Source organism: Lutra lutra, chromosome 6 (assembly GCF_902655055.1).
Source record: "Lutra lutra chromosome 6, mLutLut1.2, whole genome shotgun sequence".
Classification (NCBI taxonomy): domain Eukaryota; kingdom Metazoa; phylum Chordata; class Mammalia; order Carnivora; family Mustelidae; genus Lutra; species Lutra lutra.
In genome coordinates this window covers 17,560,608-17,572,036 of record NC_062283.1, presented here as the reverse complement: position 1 = coordinate 17,572,036, position 11,429 = coordinate 17,560,608, and positions in this window count along the sequence as shown.

The window sequence follows — 11,429 nt, the reverse complement described above, 5'->3', positions numbered from 1 at the left end:
GGCCCCTGGTAATGGCGATGCAACTCTGCCTGGGACAAAGACACTTGAGAATCACTACAACAGGCCCCTCCCCCAGAAGATCAACAGGAAACCCAGCCAGGACCAAGTTCACTTACCAAGGAGTGCAGTTTCAATACCAAGTAGAGCAGCGGAATTCCAGAGGAGGAGAAAGCAAAGAACGGATCTCATGCCTTTCTCCCCATGATTCTTTAGACTTGCAGTTAATTTAATTTTTTTTCTTTTTCAAATTTTTTTCCCTTGTTCTGCTAAATTTTTTTTAAAAATTTCTTTTAACTTTTACCCTTTTTTTTAACGTTTTTAAACTACTTTATCTAATATATATATTTTTTTTCCTTTTTATATTTTTTCTTTATTCGTTTTTTTCTTTTAATTGTTTCTTTTTTTTTTTTTTTTTCTTTCGGAACCTCTTTTTATACCCTTTCTCCCCCCTCACGATTTGGGATCTCTTCTGATTTGGCTAAAGCATATTTTCCTGGGGTTGTTGCCACCCTTTTAGTATTTTACTTGCTCCTTCATATACTCTTATCTGGACAAAATGACAAGGCAGAAAAATTCACCACAAAAAAAAAAAAAAAAAAAAAAGAACAAGAGGCAGTACCAAAGACTAGGGACCTAATCAATACAGACATTGGTAATATGTCAGGTCTACAGTTCAGAATGACAATTCTCAAGGTTCTAGCCGGGCTCGAAAAAGGCATGAAAGATATTAGAGAAACCCTCTCAGGAGATATAAAAGCCCTTTCTGGAGAAATAAAAGAACTAAAATCTAACCAAGTTGAAATCAAAAAAGCTATTAATGAGGTGCAATCAAAAATGGAGGCTCTCACTGCTAGGATAAATGAAGCAGAAGAAAGAATTAGTGATATAGAAGACCAAATGACAGAGAATAAAGAAGCTGAGCAAAAGAGGGACAAACAGCTACTGGACCATGAGGGGAGAATTTGAGAGATAAGTGACACCATAAGTTGAAACAAAACTAGAATAATTGAGATTCCAGAAGAAGAAGAAAGAGAGAGGGGAGCAGAAGGTATATTGGAGAGAAATATTGGAGACAATTTCCCCAATATGGCAAAGGTAACAAGCATCAAAATCCAGGAGGTTCAGAGAACCCCCCTCAAAATCAATAAGAATAGGTCCACACCCCGTCACCTAATAGTAAAATTTACAAGTCTTAGTGACAAAGAGAAAGTGCTGAAAGCAGCCCGGGAAAAGAAGTCTATAATATACAATGGTAAAAATATTAGATTGGCAGCAGACTTATCCACAGAGACCTGGCAGGCCAGAAAGAGCTGGCGTGATATATTCAGAGCACTAAACGAGAAAAACATGCAGCCAAGAATACTATATCCAGCTAGGCTATCATTGAAAATAGAAGGAGAGATTAAAAGCTTCCAGGACAAACAAAAACTGAAAGAATTTGCAAACACCAAACCAGCTCTACAGGAAATATTGAAAGGGGTCCTCTAAGCAAAGAGAGACCCTAAAAGTAGTAGATCAGAAAGGAACAGAAACAATATATAATAACAGTCACCTTTCAGGCAATACAATGGCACTAAATTCATATCTCTCAATAGTTACCCTGAATGTTAATGGGCTAAATGCCCCAATCAAAAGACACAGGGTATCAAAATGGATAAAAAAAAAAAAAAAAAAAAAACATCTATATGTTGCCAACAAGAAACTCACGTTAAACCTGAAGACATCTCCATATTTAAAGTGAGAGGGTGGAAAAGAATTTACCATGCTAATGGACACCAGAAGAAAGCAGGAGTGGCAATCCTTATATCAGATCAATTAGATTTTAAGCCAAAGACTATAATAAGAGATGAGGAAGGACACTATATCATACTCAAAGGAACTGTCCAACAAGAAGATCTAACAATTTTAAATATCTATGCCCCTAACGTGGGAGCAGCCAACTATATAAACCAATTAATAACAAAATCAAAGAAACACATCAACAATAATACAATAATAGTAGGGGACTTTAACTCTCCCCTCACTGAAATGGACAGATCATCCAAGCAAAAGATCAACAAGGAAATAAAGGCCTTAAAGGACACACTGGACCAGATGGACATCACAGATATATTCAGAACATTTCATCCCAAAGCAACAGAATACACATTCTTCTCTAGTGCACATGGAGCATTCTCCAGAATAGATCACATCCTCGGTCCTAAATCAGGTCTCAACCGGTATCAAAAGATTGGGATCATTCCCTGCATATTTTCAGACCACAATGCTCTGAAGCTAGAACTCAATAACAAGAGGAAATTTGGAAAGAACCCAAATACATGGAGACTAAACAGCATCCTTCTAAAGAATGAATAGGTCAACCAGGAAATTAAAGAAGAATTGAAAAAATTCATGGAAACAAATGATAATGAAAACACAACGGTTCAAAATCTGTGGGACACAACAAAGGCAGTCCTGAGAGGAAAATATAGAGCGGTACAAGCCTTTCTCAAGAAACAAGAAAGGTCTCAGGTACGCAACCTAACCCTACACCTAAAGGAGCTGGAGAAAGAACAAGAAAGAAACCCTAAACCCAGCAGGAGAAGAGAAATCACAAAGATCAGAGCAGAAATCAATGAAATAGGAACAAAAAAAAAAAAAAAAAAAACAATAGAACAAATCAACAAAACTAGGAGCTGGTTCTTTGAAAGAATTAATAAGATTGATAAACCCCTGGCCAGACTTATCAAAAAGAAAAGAGAAAGGACCCAAATAAATAAAATCAGGAATGAAAGATGAGAGATCACAACGAACACCAAAGAAATACAGACAATTATACGAACATACTATGAGCAACTCTATGCCAACAAATTTGACAATCTGGAAGAAATGGATGCATTCCTAGAGACATATAAACTACCACAACTGAACCAGGAAGAAATAGAAAGCCTGAACAGACCCATAACCAGTAAGGAGATTGAAACAGTCATCAAAAATCTCCAAACAAACAAAAGCCCAGGGCCAGACGGCTTCCCGGGGGAATTCTACCAAACATTTAAAGAAGAACTAATTCCTATTCTCCTGAAACTGTTCCAAAAAATAGAAATGGAAGGAAAACTTCCAAACTCATTTTATGAGGCCAGCATCACCTTGATCCCAAAACCAGACAAGGATCCCATCAAAAAAGAGAACTACAGACCAATATCCTTGATGAACACAGATGCAAAAATTCTCACCAAAATACTAGCCAATAGGATTCAACAGTACATTAAAAGGATTATTCACCACGACCAAGTGGGATTTATTCCAGGGCTGCAAGGCTGGTTCAACATCCGCAAATCAATCAATGTGATACAACACATTAATAAAAGAAAGAACAAGAACCATATGATACTCTCCATAGATGCTGAAAAAGCATTTGACAAAGTACAGCATCCCTTCCTGATCAAAACTCTTCAAAGTGTAGGGATAGAGGGCACATACCTCAATATTCTCAAAGTCATCCATGAAAAACCCACCGCAAATATCATTCTCAATGGAGAAAAACTGAAAGCTTTTCCGCTAAGGTCAGGAACACGGCAGGGATGTCCGTTATCACCACTGCTATTCAACATAGTACTAGAAGTCCTAGCCTCAGCAATCAGACAACAAAAGGAAATTAAAGGCATCCAAATCGGCAAAGAAGAAGTCAAACTATCACTCTTCGCAGATGATATGATACTATATGTGGAAAACTCAAAAGACTCCACTCTAAAAGTGCTAGAACTTGTACAGGAATTCAGTAAAGTGTCAGGATATAAAATCAATGCACAGAAATCAGCTGCATTTCTCTACACTAACAACAAGACAGAAGAAAGAGAAATTAAGGAGTCCATCCCATTTACAATTGCACCCAAAACTATAAGATACCTAGGAATAAACCTAACCAAAGAGACTAAGAATCTATACACAGAAAACTATAAAGTACTCATGAAAGAAATTGAGGAAGATGCAAAGAAATGGAAAAATGTTCCATGCTCCTGGATTGGAAGAATAAATATTGTGAAAATGTCTATGCTACCTAAAGCAATCTACACATTTAAGGCAATTCCTATCAAAGTACCATCCATTTTTTTCAAAGAAATTTAACAAATAATCCTAAAATTTATTTGGAACCAGAAAAGACCTCGAATAGTCAAAGGAATAATGAAAAAGAAAGCCAAAGTTGGTGGCATCACAATTCCGGACTTCAAGCTCTATTACAAAGCTGTCATCATCAAGACAGCATGGTACTGGCACAAAAACAGACACATAGATCAATGGAACAGAATAGAGAGCCCAGAAATAGACCCTCAACTCTATGGTCAACTCATCTTCGACAACGCAGGAAAGAATGTCCAATGGAAAAAAGACAGCCTCTTCAATAAATGGTGTTGGGAAAATTGGACAGCCACATGCAGAAAAATGAAATTGGATCATTTCCTTACACCACACACGAAAATAGACTCAAAATGGATGAAGGACCTCAATGTGAGAAAGGAATCCATCAAAATCCTTGAGGAAAACACAGGCAGCAACCTCTTCGACCTCAGCCGCAGCAACATCTTCCTAGGAACATCGCCAAAGGCAAGGGAAGCAAGGGCAAAAATGAACTATTGGGATTTTATCAAGATCAAAAGCTTTTGCACAGCAAAGGAAACAGTGAACAAAACCAAAAGACAACTGACAGAATGGGAGAAGATATTTGCAAATGACATATCAGATAAAGGGCTAGTGTCCAAAACCTATAAAGAACTTAGCAAACTCAACACCCAAAGAACAAATAATCCAATCAAGAAATGGGAAGAAGACATGAACAGACATTTCTGCAAAGAAGACATCCAGATGGCCAACAGACACATGAAAAAATGCTCCATATCACTCAGCATTAGGGAAATACAAATCAAAACCACAATGAGATACCACCTCACACCAGTCAGAATGGCTAAAATTAACAAGTCAGGAAATGACAGATGCTGGCGAGGATGTGGAGAAAGGGGAGCCCTCCTACACTGTTGGTGGGAATGCAAGCTGGTGCAACCACTCTGGAAAACAGCATGGAGGTTCCTCAAAATGTTGAAAATAGAACTACCCTATGACCCAGCAATTGCACTGCTGGGTATTTACCCTAAAGATACAAATGTAGTGTCTGAAGGGGCACGTGCACCTGAATGTTTATAGCAGCAATGTCTACAATAGCCAAACTATGGAAAGAACCTAGATGTCCATCAACAGACGAATGGATAAAGAAGATGTGGTATATATACACAATGGAATACTATGCAGCTATCAAAAGAAATGAAATCTTGCCATTTGCGACGATGTGGATGGAACTAGAGGGTATCATGCTTAGCGAAATAAGTCAATCGGAGAAAGACAACTATCATAGGATCTCCCTGATATGAGGGAGAGGAGATGCAACATGGGGTGTTGAGGGGGTAGGAGAAGAGTAAATGAAACAAGATGGGATTGGGAGGGGTACAAACCATAAGTGACTCTTAATCTCACAAAACAAACTGAGGGTTGATGGGGGAGGGGGGTTGGGAGAGGGGAGGTGGGGTTTTGGACATTGGTGAGGGTATGTGCTATGGTGAGTGCTGTGAAGTGTGTAAACCTGGCGGTTCACAGACCTGTACCCCTGGGGATAAAAATATATTATATGTTTATAAAAAATAAAATTAAAAAAAAAAGATGAGGAAGGACACTATATCATACTTAAAGGTTCTGTCCAACAAGAAGATCTAACAATATGGGGCACCTGAGTGGCTAAGTTGATTGAGGGACTGTCTTCAGCTCAGGTCATGATCCTGGAGGTCCTGGATCAAGCCCCACATCGGGCTCTCTACTAAGCAAGAGGTCTGCTTCTCTCTCTGCCCTTCCCCTTCTCATGCTCTCTCTCTCTCTCTCATTCTCTCTCTCAAATAAATAAATAAAATCTTAAAAAAAAGAAGATCTAACAATTTTAAATATATATGCCCCTAACATGGGAGCAGCCAATTATATGAACCAACTAATAACAAAATCAAAGAAACACATTGACAATAATACAATAATAGTAGTGGACTTTAGCAGCCTCCTCACTGAAATGGACAGATCATCTAAGCAAAAGATCAACAAGGATTTAAAGGCTTTAAATGACACACTGGACCAGATGGACATCAAAGATATATTCAGAACATTCCATCCCAAAACAACAGAATACACATTCTTCTCTAGTGCACATGGAACATTCTCCAGACTAGATCATATCCTGGGCCACAGATCAGGTCTCAACCAGTACCAAAAGATTGGAATCATTCCCTGCATATTTTCAGACCACAATGCTTTGAAACTAGAACTCAACTACAGAAGGAAAGTTGGAAAGAACTCAAATACAAGGAGGCTAAAGAGCATCCTACTAAAGAATGAATGGGTCAGCCAGGAAATTAAAGAACTAAAAAAAAAAAAAAAATCATGGAAAAAAATGAAAATGAAAACAAAACTTGAAAATCCTTGGGATGCAGCAAAGGTGGTCCTGAGAGGAAAGTATATAGCAATATTAGCCTTTCTCAAGACAAATAAAGGTGTCAAATCACAGCCTAACCCTACACCTAAAGGAACTGGAGAGAGACCATCAAAGAAAGCCTAAACCCAGCAGGAAAAGAGAAATAATAAAGATCAGAGCAGAAATCAATGAAATGAAAGCCAATAGAACAATAAAACAGATCAACAAGACTAGGAGTTGGTTCTTTGAAAGAAATAATAAGATTGATAACCCCCCTGACCAGACTTATCAAAAAGAAAAGAGAAAGGACCCAAATTAATAAAATCATGAGTGAAAGATGAGAGATCACAATCAATACCAAAGAAGTACAATTATAAGAACATATTATGAGCAACTATACACCAGCAAATTTGACAGTCTGGAAGAAATGGATGCATTCCTAGAGACATAGAAACTACCACAACTGAATGAATGAAGAAATGGATTGAAGGATGAAATAGAAAACCTGATCAGACCCATAACCAGTAAGGAGAATGAAGCAGTCATCAATAAACAAGACCCCAGGGCCAGATGGCTTCCCAGGGAAATTCTACCAAACATTTAAAGAAGAAATAATACATATTGTCCTGAAACTGTTCCAAAAAATAGAAATGGAAGGAAAACTTACAAACTCATTTTATGAGGCCAACATTACCTTGATCCCAAAACCAGACAAAGACCCCATCAAAAAGAGGAATTACACACCAATATCCCTGGTGAACATGAGAACAAAAATTCTCACCAAAATACTAGCCCATAGGATCTAACAGTATATTAAAAGGATTATTCACCACAACGAAGTGGGATTTATTCCTAGGCTGCAAGGTTGGTTCAACATCCACAAATCAATCAATGTGATACAATACATTAATAAAAGAAAAAGAACCATATGATAATCTCAATGGATGCTGGAAAAGCATTTGATAAAGTATAGCATCCTTTCTTGATCAAAACTCTTCAAAAAGTAGGGATAGAGGATACATACCCCAATATCATCAAAGCCATCTAAGAAAAGCCCACAACGAATATCATTTTCAATGGGGGAAAAACTGAGAGCTTTTCCCATAAGGTCAGAAACATGGCAGGGCTCTCCACTATCACCACTGCTATTCAACATAGTATTAGAAATCCTAGCCTTAGCAATAAGACAAAAAAAAAAAAAAAAAAAAGAAAGAAAGAAAGAAAAGACATCCAAATTGGTAAAGAGGAAGTCAAACTATCACTCTTTGCAGATGATTGGATACTTTACATGGAAAACCCAAAAGACTCCACTCCAAATCTGCTAGAACTCATATAGGAATTCAGTAAAGTGTCAGAATATAAAATCAATGCACAGAAACCAGTTGCATTTCTATACACCAACAGCAAGACAGAAGAAAAATAAATTAAGGAGTCAATTCCATTTACAACTGCACCCAAAACCATAAGATACCTAGAAATAAACCTAACCAAAGAGGCAAAGAATCTGTACTCAGAAAACTATAAAGTATTCATGAAATAAAATGAGGAAGACACAAAGAAGAGGAAAACGTTCCATGTTCATGGATTGGAAGAACAAATATTATGAAAATGTCTATGCTACCTAAAGCAATCTACATGTACAATGCAATTCTTATCAAAATACCATCATTTTTTTTTTCAAAGAAATGGAACAAATACTCCTAAAATTTATTTGGAACCAGAAATGACCCCGAATAGCCAGAGGAATATTGAAAAAGAAAACCAAAGTTGGTGGCATCACAATTCCAGACTTCAAGCTCTATTACAAAGCTGTCATCATCAGGACAGCATGGTACTGGCACAAAAACAGACACATAGATCAATGCAACAGAATAGAGAGCCCAGAAATAGACCATCAACTCTATGGTCAATTAATCTTCGACAAAGAAGGAAAGGATGTCCAATGGAAAAAAGAGAGTCTCTTCAACAAATGGTGTTGGGAAAATTGGACAGCCACATGCAAAAGAAAGAAACTGGATCATTTCCTTATACCACACACAAAAATAGACTCATAATGGATGAAAGACCTCAATGTGAGAAAGGAATCCATCAAAATCCTTGAGGAGAACACAGGCAGCAACCTCTTCGACCTCAGCCACAGCAACTTCTTCCTAGAAACATTGCCAAAGGCAAGGGAAGCAAGGGCAAAAATGAACTATTGGGACTTCATTAATGTCAAAAGCTTTGCACAGCAAAGAAAACAATCAACAAAACCAAACGACAACCGACAGAATGGGAGAAGATATTTGCAAATGACATATCAAATAAAAGGCTAGTATCCAAAATCTATAAATAACTTATCAAACTCAACACCCAGAGAACAAATAATCCAATCAAGAAATGGGCAGAGGACATGAACAGACATTTCTGCATAGAAGACATCCAGATGGCCAACAGACATATGAAAAAATGCTCCACATCACTGAGCATCAGGGAAATACAAATGAAAACCACAGTGAGATAATCACTTCACACTAGTCAGAATGGCTAAAATAAACAAGTCAGGAAATGACTGATGTTGGTGAGGATGCAGAGAAAGGGAAACTCTCCTACACTGTTGGTGGGAATACAAGCTGGTGCAGCCACTCTGGAAAACAGTATGAAGGTTCCTCAAAAAGTTGAAAATAGAGCTACCCTATGACCCAGCAATTGCACTACTGGGTATTTACCCTAAAGATACAAATGTAGTGATCCGAAGGGGCACATGCTCCCAAATGTTTATAGCAGCAATGTCCGCAATAGTCAAAATATGGAAAGAACCTAGATGTCCATCAACAGATGAATGGATGGATAAAGAAGAAGTGGTATACATATACAAAGAAATATTATGCAACCATCAAAAGAAATGAAGTCTTGCCATTTGCAACAATGTGGATGGGACTAGAGGTTATTATGCAAAGCAATTAAGTCAATCAGAGAAAGATAATCATATTATCTCTCTGATATGAAGAACTTGAGAGTCAAGGATGAGGGTTGTCAGGAGAAGGGAGGGAAAAAATGAAACAAGATGTGACCAGGGAGGAAGACAAACCATAAGAGACTCTTAATCTTAGGAAACAAACAGGGTGGCTGGGTGGTGGACGTTGGGGAGGGTATGTGCTATGGTGAGTGCTGTGAATTGTATAAGACTGATGATTCACAGACCTGTGCCCCTGAAACAAATAATACATAATATGCTAAATAAATATACATATATACATATATATGTATATATGTACATACATACATACGTATGCAAAAATACAAAGATTATGGATAATCAGGTAAACATGACACTATCAAATGAAACTTATAAAGCTCCAACAACTGACCCTAAAGGAATGAAGACCTATGAACTGTCAGACAAAGAATTCAGAATATTCCTCTAAAAGAAGTTCAGGAGGGCCACTTGGGTGACTCAGTCAGTTAAGCATTGGCTTTCAGCTCAGGTTTTGATCTTAGGGTCCTGGGATCAAATCCCACATTGGGCTCTCTGCTCAGCAGGGAGTCTGATTCTCCCTTTCCCTCTGTGTTCTCTCTCTCTCTCAAATAAATAAATAAAATCTTCAAAAAAAGAAAAGAAAAGAAGTTTAAGAGACTATAATCAACACAGACCACTACTGAAACTAAGAAAACAGTGCCTGAATAAAATGGGAAATACAAAAAGAAATAGAAACCATCAAAAACAAAACAAACAAACAAACAAAAAACAGAGAAAAAAAGATGAAACTTAGAACTCAAGAATATAATGACTACACTGAAGAATTGAATGGAAATCCTTGACAGCATAATCTACCAAGAATAAAGAATTGATGAACTCAAAAACAGATCATCTGAAATTATCCTGTTAAAGGAGAAAAAAAAAATGAATGAAAAAGGTGAAGAAAACCTACAGGATTAATGAGAAACCAGCAAAAGGAGTAATGGACGCTTTATGGAAACCATGAAGGAGAAGGAAAAGGGACAGAAAGTTTATTTAAAGAAATAATAAATGAACACTTAAACATGGAGAAAGAAATGGACATCCAAATACATGAGGCTCAAAGGATCCCAAATAAGTTGACCTGTAAAGAGTTACACTGAGACACATATAATTAAATTATCAAAAGACAATGTAAAAATTTTGAAACAACAAGGAAAAAACAATATCCCATAAAAGGAACCCCCTCCACAAAACTATCAGGGGATTTCTCAGCAAAAACTTTGCCAACCAAGAGAGAATAGGATGATATATTCAAAATACTTAAAGGGAGAAAAGAAAACTGTCAACCAAGAGCACTATACCTGGCAAAGCTGTCCTTTAGAAATGAAGGAGAGATAAAAGCTTTCCCCAAAAACAAAAACTATAGAATTTATTACTAGTAGACCTGCAATAAAAGAAACACTAAAGGGTATTCTATAAACTGAAATGAAAACATGTTAATTACATCATTAAAAACATGAATAGGGGCGCCTGGGTGGCTCAGTGGGTTAAGCCGCTGCCTTCGGCTCAGGTCATGATCTCAGGGTCCTGGGATCGAGTCCTGCATCGGGCTCTCTGCTCAGCAGGGAGCCTGCTTCCCTCTCTCTCTCTCTCTCTCTCTCTCTCTGCCTGCCTCTCTGTCTACTTGTGATCTCTGTCAAATAAATAAAATCTTTAAAAAAAAACATGAATATGTGAAACTCATTGTAAAGGCAAATATACAGCCAAAGTCAGATTTTCTAATATTATAATGGTGGTCATAACTCAAGTTTAACTTGAGTCATAACTCAAGTAAGTCATAACTCAAGTTTAAAAGTTAAAAAAACAAACACATTAAAAATTAATGTAACCATACTAATTGTTATTGGATACCATGCCATAAAAATTATATAAGTTGTAACATCAGTAACCTAAAATGTAAGGAGGAAAGTAAAGATATAAAGTTTTGTATTCTACCAAAGTTAAGTT